Source organism: Sebastes fasciatus, chromosome 15 (genome assembly GCF_043250625.1).
Source record: "Sebastes fasciatus isolate fSebFas1 chromosome 15, fSebFas1.pri, whole genome shotgun sequence".
NCBI classification, from domain to species: Eukaryota; Metazoa; Chordata; class Actinopteri; order Perciformes; family Sebastidae; genus Sebastes; species Sebastes fasciatus.
In genome coordinates, this window is record NC_133809.1 from 7547571 (window position 1) to 7566711 (window position 19141).

Consider the following 19141-nt stretch of genomic DNA (forward strand, 5'->3'; position numbering starts at 1 on the left):
TACTTGATTATAGTCCCTAAATGAAGAGCAGGTATAATAGTGGTAGTGATCTTCTATATGAGGAATGCTGACATAGAGCCCGGTGGCTGTGTGAATGCACGGGGCCGAGGCCAGGTATGACAGCTGGTGCTTGGATGTGTCCCGTATCGACTCACAGCTCCTAGCTCGACCCCGTGTTGCTACATTAGCCATGTGGATGGCATTTCAAAACAAAACAACATGCCTCTGCATGACATATTGTATACTGTATGGCTCATATTACTTCAGGGCACACAGCACATAGGGAGACGAGCATTCAGATGATTCTCTGTGATGACAGTCTGTAAAAGTAAAACGTGGCAGTGATACGAATGCAAGGTAGGAAAGAGTACTTGAAAATGACACAAGCATGTGTCTCTCTTTCGTATCAGTGGGTTGGATGCTAACAAAATAATGGTTGTTTTATCCTGATGTGTTTAGATTGTATCATCCAGTAGAGTGGTAGTAGATGTCTGATCATCTGACTGCTCGAGTTTCTTGTCCCATCAGACTTCATTTTAGTGTTGTGTTAACAGGTCTTACTGTTGCATTTTATCTGGCAAGTGCAATATTATCATGACCAATAGAAATGATGGCAAAAGCTACGAACATTTTGTAGACTAAAAGATCGGTCGATGGATCAATTGATCGAGAGAATAATCGTCAGACTACCATAATCGATAATGAAAACCATCGTTAGTTGCAACCCTATTTATTTATTTAAATTATTTTTAAATTATTTTTTGATATAATTTTTATGTATTTATTATTATTGTTATTATTATCTTTATTTATCTAATATTTTTTCCCAATTATCTACTTTTACTATCATTATTATTATTTATCTTATTCCTCTTTCTGTATGTATTTGTGTGACCCTAGATGAGAGGATGTGGGAGTTGGAGGGTGAAGGGGGGATAACAGATTGTGTATCTACATGTCAAGCTGTCAAGATGACTATATTTTGTATAATGGAAAAAATACCAATAAATAGAAGTCTAAAAAATAAAGACGTTTTTTTTTTTCTTTTTAATTAAGATAATAAACTCTTTGGCCTCCAATACTGAAGCTATTCCAAGATACTGTATCAATGTATCTATAAATAAAATATTATGTCTTTTAAGCAGTATGGAAGGGATGTTTTTACAGACTATGTCCCAAGCCAGTGATGCCGACGTAATGCTACATTCTACATCTGAGCTGCATATGCTATTGCGGTATAGGCTTACATAAGCATAGTGAATGAAGCCAGTGTAGTGTTACCATTGTGTATTCTTTTCACTGTACCATCTGGTAACTCGCACTCCTCCAGCCCCCCCATCCATTACTCTCTCACTTTCTTCCATTGTTTATATTTCTCTCTCTCTCTCTCTCTCTCTCTCTCTCTCTCTCTCTCTCTCTCACTCTCTCTCTCTCTCTCTCTCTCTCTGTGCATTGAGAAGCGAGCTGGTGACGGTGCAGATGTGAGTATGACTTGAATGCTCCAGCGGCGAATGCTTGGCCCTTTTGTGTCAGCAAATACAGCAGCAATTGTTTCAGTAAAACAATGAAAAAAAAAATACAAGTTCTGTTGGTGAATCACATTTTATCAACAATGAGAACAAACAATGCTCAAATCTAGAGGGAAAATGGGGGGAAAATATTAGGGAGCTACTGACATTTGCCATCAAAAGCTGCACCACAACAGTTTTGAGTGTTTAATAATGAGACAATAGAGCAAGCTGTCTAATCTCTGCTCCATTATTTCTGCTTACTGTGCCACTTCTGGTGCCACAGAGAAATTAATGGATGCTCAGACAGAATCTGAAGAGGGCTTTGACACAATAACTCAGATCAATGCCCTCATCTATCTGTCTGCCTGCAGGGATCTTCTACACTACTGTTCTTCAGCGAACTTTACAGCGCACCAGGGCTTCAGGATTACGGCTGCACTTTCCTTACAATATTGCAAGATGTGGAAGTTCAGTCTAAAAACTTTCAAGTGGTCTGTTTCATATGCTCTCCGGTAGAATTACTGTGCTCTGGAGTGCACCTTGTGAGCTTCCTAACACTTAGTAATCTATCCTCCGAGCAGATACCCCTCCCTTATTTCCCTGATATTTCCCTGAGGGGCGACAATATTGAATCAAGGATCTCATGCAACTGACCAGCCATCTGCCTTATTGCCTCAGAGTGGACCTCCACTCAAACCCATTCAACAAAAAGTACATAAAATAAACATGATATCATGCAGATAGTGTGTTTGATCTGGCACTCAAACGCAGGAAGCTTCCACCTCTCCTGACCCAACATTGCTCAGTGAGATCGGTATGTATTATTGCACAACAGAGCACCAAAATGACCACAATTAGACAACATCTGCTGCGATTTGACTGAACGCACGGCTTCTTAGATTTCATGTCCAAGGAGTTTCAAAAAACACATGTTTGTTGTCGGCATTCTTTTGAAGGCAAAGAAAATGAAAGGGTCATCGAGTTCAGTTCAAATGTGCATAATTGTTGTAGTGTGCAGACAAAATAAAGTTTCCAGTAAATCTGAGGAATGCATTACTTCTTCTTAGAACACCACAACACCTTCCAAATGCAATAATTGTGACCACACTACAATAAAGTTCAGACTAAATAGATGGCAGCGTAAAGGTTGCAACAACATCACTCCTGCAGAGAGGTTCCAACATCTTGTGAAAACCTGAAACCAGAAGGCTTGCATAGCAGCATATCATCGCCTTTGGTTTTGCAATGAGATGTTCAAAAAACATACATGGGTGCAATGTTTGGATGTCCACATACTTTTGGCCTTATAGTTTTACACACAAACTGAACCCTTATGTGCTTGCTCATCTGTACATTTCTTTACAGTGTTCCATAGAATATCTTCTCTCTGGTTGTGTACAGCTTTTGTACATAGGGATACAACAACACTGATAATGGATCTGATATTGAGTCAATACTCAAATAGCTGGGGATCGGGTATCGTGACAATTGATCCAATCTGTTCAATTCACTTCTTTGTTTATATACTATATACATTATATACTGGAATTTTAGTTTTTTACCAATTTGTTGCTGCATAAAAAAGGTTTACACTTGAATTGAAATTCCTGTTAATTTAGATGATTTTTTTACTGTTTTACGGTCTGTTATTTCTTTATAACAGACCGTTGCTATGTAAAACAGCCGTTGCTATGGACGCCGTTCTGATGTTGGACTCTGGCGGACCATTTTTGTGTCGAATTATTGATTTCTTAAGTAAGTAGCCATGTAATAAGTGGGATTATGTACAGCTAGCCGGTGATTTTTGTGCAAGACCCCAACGCGAAGCATCGCCTTGTCTGGGGTTTGTTTTACAACAATGACCGGCTCGCTGTACATTATCATTTATTTATTTGTTCAATTTTGTTTTACGAAGTTAGCAAAGCCTAATATTGTTTTATGCATAAAAGAATGATCCCAGTCACTTCCACACAGTGAGGCATACAGCTTAATAATAAAAGACTGGTATCAGATTGGTACTCGGTATCGGCCGATACTCAAAACCCAGGTATCGCTATCGGGACTGAAAAAGCTGGATCGGTGCATCCCGGTGCATTTGTAAATGGTTACAATAAATGTTTTTAATCACTTCTGTGTTTTATCATTCAGTGTAACAGTGCAGCAAAATAGGAAAAAGTGTTGTGTTGTTATGTTGCTTTGGGGGGTTGGAGTCGCTGCATGTGTCACATTAATCTAAGAGAAGGGCTGATGGCAAGGACTCTCCGTGATGACTGAAGCCTGACGAGGGGAGGGGGCCACTCATCTTCCCCTGGGGAAACACAAACACAGAGGGAGTTATTTCAATTAGTCCGATACTGCCTCAACCAAAAGCCCAACCTGCTCCCCGCTGCACCTCCACCACCGGCCAGAGACAGCTAATCAAATCAAGACCAGGGTAATGCAGACTAAAAAGACTGGAAGCACTCTGCGGTTTGAAAAGGGAAGGAAGAGGGGGGGATGTAAGCCGTACAACATGTCAGATGTGTCACGTTTGGAGTGACATTCGTTACAGCGGTTATGGATTGTGTTTAGAGGACAAGGACTCTTTATATGAGCAGTCCACAAGGAGAGAGAGGGCAGAACCAAAATTATGAATGAAACTGTTTTAAATATGTTGCGTAACTGAAGAGGTGCTGCCAGCTCACACATTGTGCCACTCCCAATCATCCACCAAATTTACATTTTGACTCTTTTCGCAGCTTCAAACACGACAGTAACCTGATCACTTTGCTGTCTGATCCAGGGATTGTGGTCTGCAGGTTTCTTTTTGAAGATAATGGTCTCTTGGTAGCTTTGTTGTCCACAGGTCCCTTTCTGATGTCACTTCAAAGCCGTGTGCAATCTGGGCCAGAGGGGGTTTAGCCTGGTTTGACCAGGCACACTTCCACGCCCCTTTTCATGTTTGCCACTCCATTTCTCTCCCTGACAAGCAGGTTTGAGCAGAATCTGGGCCCCCGAGCACTAATTACAGGTCACCATGTCAACTAAAGAGGGGCGCTCCTCACTTTTAAACCTATGGCTGACATCATGAAGGGGGAGGACAGGCGTTTAGGAGAAACATAAGGGTCCAGTATACAAGGAATTTATCCTAATAAACATGGAGATGAAGCACATTTATTATCAAGGCACAGCTGGTGTCCATTCAGCCTTACATTTTTCCTACTTATGTAACGGTGGCGGTGCTTTAATATCATAGCATCCTCTTGGCTTCCCACATTCCTAGTTTCCCTACTTGCTGGCTCAGATTTGAATTAGGAAGCAGAAAACAGTCTGCAAAAGAGTTCTTCTGTATTTATAACATATTCTGCTTGTTTGTTATATTTTATTGTAAAACAAAAATTGTAACTTGCACTTTGGTAATGTATATAGTATGTTATTGTTATTCTAGGTAATCAATTATAGCATTGATGGTGTAATGCGCTACAAAACTGTTAACAAACTGTTAACATCTTATCATTTAAAAAAACAGATATATTTCACATATTTTTCATGTATTTTCCATATTTTTTATTGTACACTTTTTCTATTTATGATTCTTGACCTTTGTAGTATTTGCTTTTTATTATGTTTATTGTTATGCACCAAGATGCCCAGTCAAATTAGCAATAGCCTGATTCTGATTCTGAAATAATATGCTTTTTATTCAATTTTTTTATTATTATTTATTTATTTGTATTCAATAACATCAATATTACAAATCAAGAATGGGACAATGACAACAATTCTGACAATGCAATCATCACTTATATAACATATCTAACAGAAATAGTAAAGATGATGTGCATATTATTGTGAATGTTCTACCCCTCAATTGACGCTATTTAACATAATTTAATTTAACTGTCTTTTGATTTAAAGTCAATTTGACTTTGATCCAACAAAACTCACTTACCCCCTTACAATATTTATATACAGGCAGTTACAATTTGACTTCTCATTAAGTTGAAAGTCATCTTATGCTATACTGCATTATGATAATTTAATGTCCAATGATATCATATCATTGGGTATTTTATAATGGGAGTCCTTCCTTTATCCTTGTGAAAAGATTTATTACAGAGGTTTGTTTTACTGCATTTTTTCATAATGGTCCTGGTCCAAAAAAGGGCTTATAATAGAAACCCAGCTTGCAGAGTGTTAAAATAAACTGCCACTACATCACAAAACTTTCTTTTCTGAGCGCGCTTTTAATACATGCGCATCCGGGCGACGCCGTTACTATTTCTCTCTGCAGACTTCCAGAATTAATGCGGCAGAGTTCTAGTGATGTGTCAGTCCCAAACGATCCGGTTCAAAGAGCCGGCTCTTTTAAAGGGACTGTTTGTAAGAATCAGAAATGCTTGTTAACAGCGACACTTGTGGCCGTTAAGTCAACGAAAGTCAGCGTCAGGCTCGCGCTTGCTCGCTCTAAATAGACATGAACGAGCGTCGCTCAAAACAGTGAGGCGACACACGTCAGCTAAAACCACAATATCACTCTATATTTCTCCTGCCTGGCAGTAATGTTAGCTGACCAGACGAAGGTCTCTCCATGAATCAATGCTGATCCTAGTGTTGGCTTTTCCTGCTTCAGCCTCCACGGCTGAAGCAGGAAGAGAAACGTTATTGTCTCCAGACTGCACACGCAGGGAGACACCGGCACCCTGTCGGACACGATAAAGTTTTTCGCTGCAGAGCCCCGTCACTTCACAAGAAACGGGAAACCTCTGTTGGTCTGGAGGAGCTGCAGCATTTATTTCTGCACAAAGGTCCACTATACATTCACTAGATATTCTCAGAGCTAAACTAACTCTTCTACAGTGTGGAGTGAGCACGCATGCACATCTAGAGGTGGAGCGAGACAGCGAGACAGCGAGACAGCGAGACAGCGAGAGCGCGCGTGGTGTGATAGTGATGGCAAGCAGGCAGAGGAGGAGAGAGACTACAGCCACACGCGAGCGTGCATATGCGAGCGCGCATGGGTCCCGACCCGGTAGATTTATACGCTTAAAAAGTTACAAACAGATATATGTGCACACATACTAATCATAGGTCAAAACTGCTCTAAATTTGTCTAAATTATAAAAGGCAGAAGTGGTAAAAACGAAGAGCCGTTTGGGAGCCGAAAGAGCCGGCTCTTCTTGGTGAGCTGAGCCAAATGATCTGGCTCACTAAAAAAAGCCGGAATTCCCATCACTAGTCTGGAGGAATGGAATGAGAGGCAGCCGTGGGCGATACCAAGTGAACATTCCATTAGGGGGGTGGTGTGCAAGGTAATTCTCGAGATTAGCGGGCATAAACACACACACTAATATCATGAAGTGTATTACTGAGTACATTTTGAGTTTATAAAATAATATGTTTTGCTTGTGACTGTTTGTGACAGCGTCGTTGCTCCAAAATCTTCATCTTCATCCCGGTCCCCCCCCCCTTTCCCGCTTCCACCCACCACCACATGTATTCCTATCTACTTGTTAGGGCTCCAGCAGGGACAGAATGAGGCTCCAGTCGAAGAGGGCGGCAACAACAGAGCGGCTCTTCCACCGAAACTTAATTTAAGTCTTTCCAAACTGTGGATTTCTTTTCCTTTCTGTTTTTTGTAAGAACGCCAAATTAACCAGCTCGGATTAACACACTTTTTTTTTAAAGGAATAACTTGTTTTCTCATTAAAAAGGTGAGTTTTGCTCCACTTGGTTTGATGCTTTTTATGCCGTTTTTAAATGTTAACGGTTTTAACGGTTAGTTTTGCAGTAGCAGTGACGTCATTTCAGCTGCTCTAACCCATTTAAATGTTAAATATGAAGTGGCTTTTATGGTTATTTTATGTGTGTATCAGTTTATAGGAGTATTTTTGTATTGTTTAAAGCTGTTGCAATGCAAAGTTGGGAAGTTGCTTCACCAACAGTGATGCTGCCAGGATATTATACAGGGAATGTTGCCTCTATGAGTAACTAACATTAACCATTTGTTTCTATTAGTTGAGGCATTTTGTCTTTACTTGTTATGACACAAACATGTTTAACGTTTAAAGTGGGATAGTTGATTAACTTTAAATTGTTTACCGTTTTTATCGTGTACTAACTTCATCACTAACTTTATCTGAAAACCATCATCAGGCTCCACAACCAAAACTGACCCCCATATGAGAACTATGAGGACTTTAAGAACTTTAAACATACACTATCCACAACCATCTTGGACTCTAACCACTGGCGCACTTTACACTTACTTTACACTATACATCCTATATACACTTAGTTTACACTATACATCCTATATACACTTGCTTTACACTGTACATCCTATAAACACTTACTTTACACTATACATCCTATATACCACTTACTTTACACTATACATCCTATATACACTTAGTTTACACTATACATCCTATATACACTTAGTTTACACTATACATCCTATATACACTTGCTTTACACTGTACATCCTATATACACTTACTTTGCACTATACATCCTATATACACTTACTTTACACTATACATCCTATAAACACTTACTTTACACTATACATCCTATATACACTTACTTTGCACTATACATCCTATATACACTTAGTTTACACTATACATCCTATATACACTTACTTTACACTATACGTCCTATATACCACTTACTTTACACTATACATCCTATATACACTTAGTTTACACTATACATCCTATATACACTTGCTTTACACTGTACATCCTATAAACACTTACTTTACACTATACATCCTATATACACTTAGTTTACACTATACATCCTATATACACTTGCTTTACACTGTACATCCTATATACACTTACTTTGCACTATACATCCTATATACACTTACTTTACACTATACATCCTATAAACACTTACTTTACACTATACATCCTATATACACTTACTTTGCACTATACATCCTATATACCACTTACTTTGCACTATACATCCTATATACCACTTACTTTACACTATACATCCTATATACCACTTACTTTACACTATACGTCCTATATACCACTTACTTTACACTATACATCCTATATACACTTACTTTACACTATACATTCAATATACCACTTACTTTACACTATACATCCTATATACCACTTACTTTACACTATACATCCTATATACACTTACTTTACACTATACATCCTATATACCACTTACTTTACACTATATATCCTATATACACTTACTTTACACTATACATCCTATATACCACTTACTTTACACTATATATCCTATATACACTTACTTTACACTATACATCCTATATACACTTACTTTACACTATACATCCTATATACCACTTTATAGACTGCACATATGTACATATTACATTTATTTATTGTACATACAACATTTATTTATTGACTGCACACACTATGTTCACCCATTCACTCTGTATCTTTTATATCTCTATTATTGTTTTTATAATTTTTGTATAGCTTTACCTCTCCTGTGTTTCACTCTGTTTGCTGACGTTTGCTGATGTTGCTGCTTTGACACCTGAATTTCTCTGCAGGGATTAATAAAGGTTCATCTTATCTTATCTTAAAACCAACCTGGTGACCTCATGGTAAAAGCGAAGGTGAAGTTAGTATCATTGTAAAGGTAAAATAGGGGATTCTTTGTAACACAAATTCCTTCCTTGTTATTGTTGTGTAATTACCATGCCAGCAATGCCCCCCCCCCACACATCCACAACGTCACCTTCAACACTACTGCAAAGTGGATGGCACAAAAAGATGTGTACTCTATGCTAACCAATCCTGTTTGGAGCTGCAAATCCCCCCTTTTCTTTTCTTCTCTTCTCTTCTGGACAAACAAGCAAAGTTGTTTTCTTAGTACTCAGGAATGTCAACAATTTCCCACCCTGTTTAATATTACACCAGAGAGCAATCAGGGGAAAAAAGGGAATGGGAACCCTCATGTTGTCCTACAAAGTTTTAGCTTATTTTAGGCTGTGGACATTGTTTGGGTCTACCACTCTTCTATAGATTTGGTGATGCTGTGTAGTATCATAATAATTTTACTCTCAAAGCAAATTACTCTGTATCCAGAGATGTCAGAGGTCAGATGTTGCTCAAGGACACTTCAGCAGAGAGGATGCTTTGCTATCTTGTGTCCTGCGGTTGCTTGTTTTAACTACCTTGTCACTCATAGGTCCTTTGCCAAGTCATAAAGAGGTGGTTAATGTAATATAATAAACGTTGCACACTGCGTAGACAGCCCAGTCGCACAGCAGTTTGTGAAATAGTCATGAAATTGAATGTATTGATTAATGTACAGAGACACAAATTTAAAAAAATTTTTTTTCGTGATGGTCAGCACAAAATCAATTCATATGTAATCCACATAATTGTGAACCAGGAAGTATAAAGAGCGGCGAAAAAACACAAGACTTTCACCCAGGAGACCAGTGTTCGTGACCCGTGTGAAACCAGAAGACAAAGTCGATTTATTTGTCACGTAACTTCCACTTAAGGTTCAGCATTCCCGTAGATATTCTAACCCAAACGACAATGTTTTCCTAAGCGTAACTAAGTAGTTTTGTTGCCTAAACCTAACCAAGTTGATCTATTCCTAAACCTAACTAAGTCGTTTTATTTTGAAAAGAGTGGAGCGGAAATTGACACGTGTGTCGTGTTTTTGGACATTCGTAGAAAAAAAGCTTGAAAAATATGTTGTTGAAAATTGTGCTGAGTGTTACGAAAAAAATGGATATTCGTGTCTGTGTACACGAATCAAATAGATCAAATTTCGTGACTATTTCACAAACTGCCGTGAGACTGTGTTGGCATAAATGGTGCACAATGATGTTTGTTGCAATGTACTAATGAAATCATAATCAGTCAGTCAGGGGATCCCCTGTGAGGATTGTTAACACTTGAAACTCATCCAGTACACATGGTAGGCTAATCAGCTACCTTGTGTGGCCCATTCCCCAGCATGCAGTGTGTTACATGCCGGCCAGGTCTCTGCTCCAGCTGTGGGGGGGGGGGACGGAAGAAAAACAACTCATGTTTTTGTGATTGCGACGCTGTCTTGGCTCTGTGTTGAAACAACGTGAATGGGAGAGAGATGGTGCAGGTGTTGTCTGGACAGGAAGAGCGCTGCCGGATTAGGAATCAAAAAGGAAACGTGTGAACAAAGATGGTTGGTGTGTGTGTGTCGGTGACTCATTCAGATGAATGTGTGTTGGAATGTGTGATGGCGATGGGATAGCCCATAATTGCACAAGGCAATCCCCCCTTACACATAGAACGTTATGTGAGTAACGGCTATGTTTTAGTATCTTGTTCTGGTGCTTTTAACCTTCATTTTATTGTACTTTTACTCACGAAACCACATATAACAGTCCTTCTTCCATACATATTTCAGTGAGTGCTGGGTCTGTTGTTTTTCTGAACTTATCAGTGATTTCCTCCGTATTAAACTCAGCATCAAAAGCTCAACTGAATCCGTAGCCTCGGGGCTGGCTTTCTCTGATGCTAAAACTACGCCGTGAATACAAAAACTGTTAGTACCTGAGCTGAAGAAGAAAGCATCTGTGGTGCGCTGCTATACATAGGTAACTGAAGATAACCTGTTATACGCTTTTTAAATAATCGTCTCCTCACTATGCAAATTCTCCCAGGAAAGCCTGATACACCGTGCACTAGGAGGGGATTTTTATACCGTTTCAGAAGCTTGTTTATAAAATGCTCTCCCCTGAATTTATCGTTCAATCTGCCTTTGGCCTTGTTGCTAGAAGATAAGGTGTAAGAGGAACCATATTTTGAGGATCGGGACAATGTAACTGAGGAATTGGGGGTGGATGAGATTACTGTTATTGCCATAAACAAGGAGAAACTCTATCTCTTACCGTCGGATTGCATGTGTTATCTCCACTGCACCTACTGTATGTGGGTGTGTACGCAGTCGGATATCCTGCTTGGTGTAAGTTATACAGGTGCCCTGGGCTCTCCACTCATATCACTATCTAGTCCATGAAGCTGCTTTCGGATGCAAACCTTCAGGAAAATCAGCTTTTATAGAGTTAAGGAAAAACAGGTAGATTTCCAGAGAGGTGGCCATGTGTTTTTAAAGATTAGTCTGTTTTTATGAGTGGAATTATGTCCATTTCAGTCCTGAAAATGCTCTAAAGAAAACCAGCAGTGTTGCATGCTTTTTCTGCAACTTCAATGATTTTGCATGACTCCACAAATCCATGTTTCAAGTTCACCAAAGGGGACAGAAGAAAGAAAATGGGTCAGTTCTTCCTGCATTTGTCTCCCTTTCTCTCTTTTCCTTGGATTGTGTTTTTTTCCCCTCTGCTTACTTGGCCTTCTGAGTGAAGCTTGAGTCCTTTCAAGGAAGTGGACCAGAGAGATTTAACCTGCCAGCATCCCCGTGAGGATATTATCGGCTTATCTCACACGCTTCTTACTTCAGCTCTCACTATTTCCTGTAAGATATTTAGTTGATTTTGGTAGGATTGGTCACAGTAACTCCAGATACATGAGTTTAGGAATAGCTCCTCGCAGCATATTTATTAGGGCTGGGACGAAACACCTAACTCCTGATTCAATACGATACTTGCCGATTTGATATGTATTGCGATTCTACAAGTACTGTGATACGATGTTATGATTTATTGTGATTTTTGTTAACTGTTAACAGTAGACCATGGGAAAAAGTTGAATCATGCACTTCTAGGGACTTTTACTTTGGAAAATATCTAAATTAATACAGTAAGAATGTTTGATTTTCAGTATGTATGTAGTCTCTTTCTACATCCATGGTCAGCTCTATCGGGGCCGTTTGAATGCATTTAGCATAAATGTCAGTATATGGATGCTCTACAGTTGTAGCGCCGGCCGATTTGAACACGAAGATGAGAGTGACGGCTGGCTTGACTGCACATTACAGTTACTTTACTGTATGTGTAGTGTTTACCACTTTGGATTTAACATGTAAGGGTGCAGGTCGTATCCATGCAGACCCTCCACCATTTTCTGCTTTGTCATTTCGGCTCGCTGGGGCCGGCTACTGTTTGTTTTGGTTGACGGATATGACGCCACGTTACTCGGACTACAACAATTAAAACAGTAACTTCCTTATACCTCCGCATAGACTCAAATGAAGCAAATATATCGATTCTGGCATTTAAAAAATCGCGATACATAAGTGAATCGATTTTTTTCACACCCGTACTCAGTAGCATAGTTGTAATTCCATTTGTAAGTCTTGTTTGGGTTTTGGCGTAGGGTGAACACTCATGCCAAATTATGGACTTATATTATCTTTACTTTGTCTTTGCATTGAGGTCATCTTTAGGCTGTCGGCTAAAGGAAATGCTTTCCATATCATGAAATGCAGCAGTTAACTTTCTGAAACGTTTTACCTGAAAGGAAAAGACATACCACGTTTCAGTCTTGTGACTCTCCTCAGGTGTGACAGTGTAAACGATAGCGGACAATCCTGTTACTAAAGCCCCACACAGGAAACACATCAGATCACCTGCAACAGTCCTTTTCATTCTGTCAAAACGGAAGAAACAAAACAACAGGGTTTGGTTAGGGTTTGCTATAATTGCAGCTCATTGTTTCACCCTCTCCTTTAAGGCCGCCCGCTCTATTTCCAGCATACGTAATGGTCGGGTTGACGTCTCTGCGGTGCGTTGCACTGCGATTGCTAGTTGTGTGGAGTTACTCATGCTCGGTCCAAGCCTGAATGCTGGGCGGGGAGGGAAGGGAGCGACTGCTGACTCTGTTCTAACATGTCTGGCAGTGCCGGCGGTTTGAGATGTGTGTGTGCATGTGTGCTCACACCACATGGACGCCAGATGTTATGAATGTTGAAATCATTTTTCCATAGGTAACCGAGCTTAAGTTGTTCTTCACTGAGTTCATCGAGTTTTGCTACTTGAGCTCTCGGTTACATATTTGTGTCATATTTCACCGGATTGTTCCATACATATTAAAGGAGGTGATTATTTAAAAAAGGGTTAGAGGAAAAAGTTGATTCACATAAAAATCAGGATTCTCATCTTATGCAATTCTTTATTGATTCAAAAATTGTTGACAGATTGAAAGAAAAGCAGAGCTGTGCACACACAAGAGTCATTTAGTGGTTTTGTCTTCAAACAAGCCAAGTGTTTTGGAACAATTCGGATGAATAACTGAATCATTTTGTGAAGTATTTCATAAATACTTTGTATGACATCATTCATTGAGTGCTGAACTCGTCACCACTTTACAAAACATCCAGCCAACTGTGATCAGACAGAAAATAACTCGGTCCAAACTGTTTCATATCAGAAGACTTATAACTGTAGAGCATCATGGATAACATTTAGCCAACGGTGATAAGTATTGCCATATAGGGCTGGTCAATATGACACTATATATCTCCAAAACGATATAAAAATGTCTATTGTATGTATTTTGCTATATCGTTTTAATCGAGATATAGGCTAGGTCTATATTTATTTATTTGTTCTCTATAAATTCAATTAAAACTGTTATGTTAATTTTGCACTCAAGTTCTTAAAATGAGAAAATACTCAGTACTTTTCATTTGTCAAGTATTTAATTCACACAGGAGTATATAAAAACAGGCTTTACCATCATTTATTTATTGAATTACTAGAAAGCATGCTATAAAAACATGCTAAATTGTGATATATATCGTTAGTGAGATATAAAATTAGCTATATCAAGATAGAAGATTTTGGTCATATCACCCAACCCTATCGCCATACAGACTGGAGACTGTAACTTACTTCTAAATAACTTTTTGTAGTAAGAAAAAACTGCGTACTCCAGCTATTCTCAGATTTTTTTTCGGTTTGCAGGAAGGATCTCATCAAAACCAGTTAGCTTAACTGCTTGTTATGTTTCATATTGCAATTCATCAGACTAAAGACAGGAGTGAATGGTTTCACACTGGAGTAAGAGCCTGAAAATAGTGCCCTCTTTTCTACTTATTGGTCCGAGAATTCTGAATTGGATTGTGCCACCAAGTATCTAAATCCAATCATGAGATTCCCAAAGATTCCCAACCCTAATTTTAACTTTTATCCGTCCATAAAGCCTTTGCCAAGAATGAGCAGTGATATGTCTCCACATCACATCTCTTTGCACTGATAGCTGGTGCCACAAGTCTTAAACAAACAACTCAACTAGGACAGTTGAGAAGCTGGTGTGTTGGCATTTCGATTGTTATCATTACTGAAGGCAGCCATTGTGTAAGACTTTCACTGTTGCTTTCACAATAATTTCTCCATCAGGAAGGAGAATGATTCATCAAGCAGCAAGGGGCTCCAGCTTCTTAATCCCGAGTAATTCCTGGACAAAGGATGTTTGAAAGTCAAAAGCTAGATGATGTGAGATAGACTCTCCAGTGAATTCAGATAATGTATGGTAAATATTGCAGCCACATTTACTGTGTGAGTTGTGGTTCAGCCTGAGGCCACCCACCATCCAATTCCTCGACTTTTCTTTGTGAATTATGTAACAGCGGCATTACAGTGGCGTACTGTGTACAGGCCTGACCTTCAGAGGTTAATGAGCGTGACATTTGATGAAGGGCGACATGCAGGCGTTTAATTCCTCAGATGTTGGATTTGTATGAGCAAACATATAGATTGCAATCAGCGTGAAAGAATTTTATACTTGCAGGGTCTGTGTTGTGTATAATTACCATAATTCAGCTTGTAATAAGTCGTTAAAATCTGGTTAAGTTCTCAGAGTATTAGTTTGAATCTGAGCCAGACACAGATTGTTTATCCTCCCTGTTAGACATATATCTGTTAGATGATCTTATGGGCAAGGGATCATGGGAATCAAGGTCATAAATAGTGCAGTGTGTTTTCCCTCTGCCTCTCAGATTAGGCTTAAAGGCTAAAAACACACACACACACACCCACAGCATCCAGGTATTTATGGGGGAGCAGCTAAACATGCCTCCAGGCTCTATTAATATCAGCAAGTCACAGTCTGTTTACACCGTCTGTCGGCAGCAGAGAAAGTCAAATGTAAGACAACATTATCAGAGTCAGAACAGCTCTATTTGCCAAGTATAATACACATGAGCATGTTTCCGGTACATAATGTCGGCCACTTCCCGACATGACAAGCCAGCCAGAATCCAAAATAGATGTTTAGTTGTTTGGTTTGGGTGGTCAAGCATGTCGCCCCACTAGCGTGCTTTTTCCTGTTTATTTTGTAACACTCAGCTCCTCCTTTTAGTGTACCAGTAGGTTAAACCGAGAAGAGGAGGGAAGTCTCGCTGTGAAGGCTAATGCCATCTTGTGACCAGTGTGATTTAGAGCCACTCGTCAGCTCAGCAACATTTCTCATCAGCTGAATAAACAGATCTCTTGGCAGCGAACTGACGGGAAAAAAAAAAATCCCATTCAGTTCCAGTCGTTGGCACTATTTATAAAAGTCGTACCCTCTGGAAGGCAGTCCTTTTAAATATTTCAGCAGGGCAGTTTGTGTCAGCATCTGCAGCTCATGAAACCGGCTTCCTCCCGTGTGATTGGTTGCATAAAATTAGGATTTGCTTTGTCTTTTTGCTGCATACACCCAGCCCATCGTAAAGTCTTTTATTAGATCCTACATGAGTATTCATTCTGTGAGTAGAGTACCATAACTTTGTTTTGTTTTGTGGTATTCTTTATTTCTGTCAGATGGAAGTTTTACACGCTTTTAGCTGTTGTTTAGAAGTCTGGGGGATATTTTAGTTGCCATTGGCTGGCATTAGGTTTCCCTACTGAACCAAACGGTTGCAGTAACCTATTTGTAGTGTTCTTTAAAAGATCCAAATATAAGTATTGTTTGGTTTGTTTTTAGTAAGGTCTAGCTCAACGATTATTTTCAATATCACTTAATCTGTTGGTTATTTTCTTGATTAATCAATTCATCGATTTCTCTGAAAATTGCAAAATGTCTAGTTTTGTCCGACCAACAACCCAAAGATATTCAGTTTACTCTCATATGACAACAAAAAGCAGTTTGAGAAGCTGGAATCAGCTTGATTAACAGATTAAATGCAGATTAATTTTTCTGTTGATCAACTAATCGGTTCAGCTTTAAACACAACACAACAGGTGAACCAAAGTGCTATATAGTGCACAGAGAAATAGAACAAAAGAAAGGAGACAAATAAATATGAAAATGATTATTGTATTTAGACTTTGCAGCTATTATTTTCTTTCTGCTGAATATTTTCAGTCTACAAAATGTGACAATGAAAAATAGCTGCAACTGTCAATTATTTTCATGGTCAATTAATCTGTCAATTATTTTCTTAATTATTCGATTAGTTGTTTGGTTTATAAAATGGCCAAGATGACGTCCTCAAATGTCTTGTTTTGTCCACAACTTAAGGATATTCAGTTTACTGTCATAGAGGAGTAAAGAAACCAGAAAATGTTCACATTTAAGAAGCTGGAATCAGAGAATTTTTAATGTTTCTTCTTAAGAAATGACTCAAACCGATTAATAGATTATTGAAATAGTTGGCGATTGATTTAATAGTTGACAATTAATCAATTGATTGTTTCAGCTCTAATGAAAAGTGCCCATCACAATTTCTTTAAGGTCCAAGGTACCAGATGTCTTGTTTTATATGACTAACAGTCCAAAACCGTAAGACATTTGGTTTACTGTCACATAAGACGAAGCTTGAATTAAGTAATGTTTGGCATTTTTGCTTGAAAGATGGCTTAAACAATTAATCGATTAATAAAATAGTTGCAGATTATTCTTCTGTTAATCAACTAATTGACTGTATCTGAATGGTCCGTGTAGTTATCAAAGCAGGTGAAGCCAAACAACATCAGTTTGTGAAACAGTGTCCAGCTCCAGATGAGGGATTACAGCGCACGTGTGCTGCTCCAGGTTTTAGGATGCTGTCAGAGGATGCCGTTTGTGGGCACATGGAGACGGTGGCGGTGCGGCTCGTTGTGTGCATCAGGAATCAAAGGCCGCCATTGTTGGAATGAGAAGCAGATGTTAGTGAGGAATTCTCCTGACTGCAGCAGTTTTTCCTTTTTTCATGCCTAAGCTTTGAGCGCTGCCTCTCTCCATCTCTCTCCCTCCTGCTTTCTCTCTCTCTCTCTCTCTCTCTCTCTCTATCTGCTGTATATATCTACCTCTTCTTTTCCTCTCTTAGCTTTGACATATGCTACACCTGAAGCTATTCTTAAACCAGCGAGGTGACAGCCTCCTTCAGTTCCTTCGTCTCCAAGCAGAGGAAGTTTTTCTTTTGACTCCGCCGTCCAACAGTTGGACATGGAGACTCTCCACCCCCTCTGATGTCAGTGGAGGAGGGAAAGAATGAGGTGTAGTTGTGACAGAGGCCCTTTCTCTGTATCCCAATGTGGGATTTGGTGACTCTGAGGTTTGCCACGTTGACAAAATCACTGTTTGAAAGAGCAGGAGGAAGCTCCGTTGGCTGCTCATTGTGTGTGTGTGGCTTTAGCTGGACTTTAGTGTTGCATCACGCTTAACGCGGCAGCGAAAGGGGGGATGGAAAGCAGCAGTAATTTCATTATCCAGCACTCTCTTCCCCTCAGTGTGTAAGACAATCCACCCTTTAATTTCACAGTGGACATACCCTCTGTGGTGATGTCTCATGTTTAGACCAGACATGACACAATAGGCTTTTAAACCCATCAATAATGACTATACTCCGTTATGTCTGAGTTACCCCCGTCTCCACAAGAGACCAACATAAGCATCCGCTTTCACCGTTAGCATTCAACAATGTAATAAACGAGTCGTAAGTGGGATGTGTCTGTGGAAGTCAGGACTCATATTTCTGGCTGAAAATGCAATATGAGATGACTTCAACTGAGCCCACTTCAAGGGCCATTAACTTTTCTACGGGGAGATTAAACTGACTGTGTGAATGTTTCCTTCCTTGTACGCAGATTTACAAACGCTGGCAAAAAAAACACCCAGAACAAATTGTTCTCAAAATGCACATTAACAGCTTCAGGCAATTTCTGAAAATGCCGGAACTATAAGAAAAATGACTTTTATTATCTTCTTTCTGTCTACAGTCCTCTTTTTAAAAAAAACAGAACTTTGTTGCACAGCCATCATCTGATAAGAAGTGTGACAGACACGGTTTTATTAGTTTGCTTCGTTCCTCCTGCTCTCCATTATCAATTATCTAGTGTTTATATATAGCCAATATAGAAGACAACATTGAGCAAGTTTAAAGGAATTGTTTAAAGGAAATACACCTTTTGATTTTCATGTCAAAAGTTAGATGAGAAGATTGATACTAGCCTCTAGGCTTGGGCGGTATCTGTTTTTTCATACCTTCCTGACATATATTGTATACCCCATACCAGGGTATACGATAAATGAATGTATATGACGGCCCACCTTAAGAGCCTGAGCTGAAGTTGTGGCTAATTTCGGGGCTAACCCCTTTCACTTTAATCAGCAGCAGGTGGCAAGCAAGCCACAACTGTACACAAACTGCACTGCTACGTTCACAGCCATAATGTTACTGATAACGTCATACTCACTCGCTCCCTCTCTCTCTTTATGTGTCTCGACTGCACACTCACTTCTGTTGCGCTGTAAACAGCAGGTACCAACGTT

At 39.4% G+C, this 19141-nt stretch overlaps 1 protein-coding gene across 2 annotated transcripts in view; it reads left to right on the top strand.

Moving 5' to 3' along the window:
* Positions 1-7009: 7009 nt before the first annotated feature.
* Positions 7010-19141, top strand: part of frmd6 (FERM domain containing 6) — a 33841-nt gene continuing 21709 nt past the window's right edge. The window contains exon 1 of one of the 2 annotated variants that reach the window (XM_074660164.1): positions 7010-7204. The gene's annotated coding sequence lies outside the window, so the exon portion shown is untranslated. The remainder of the gene's footprint in view (positions 7205-19141) is intronic. The other variant, XM_074660165.1, reaches the window with a different exon arrangement.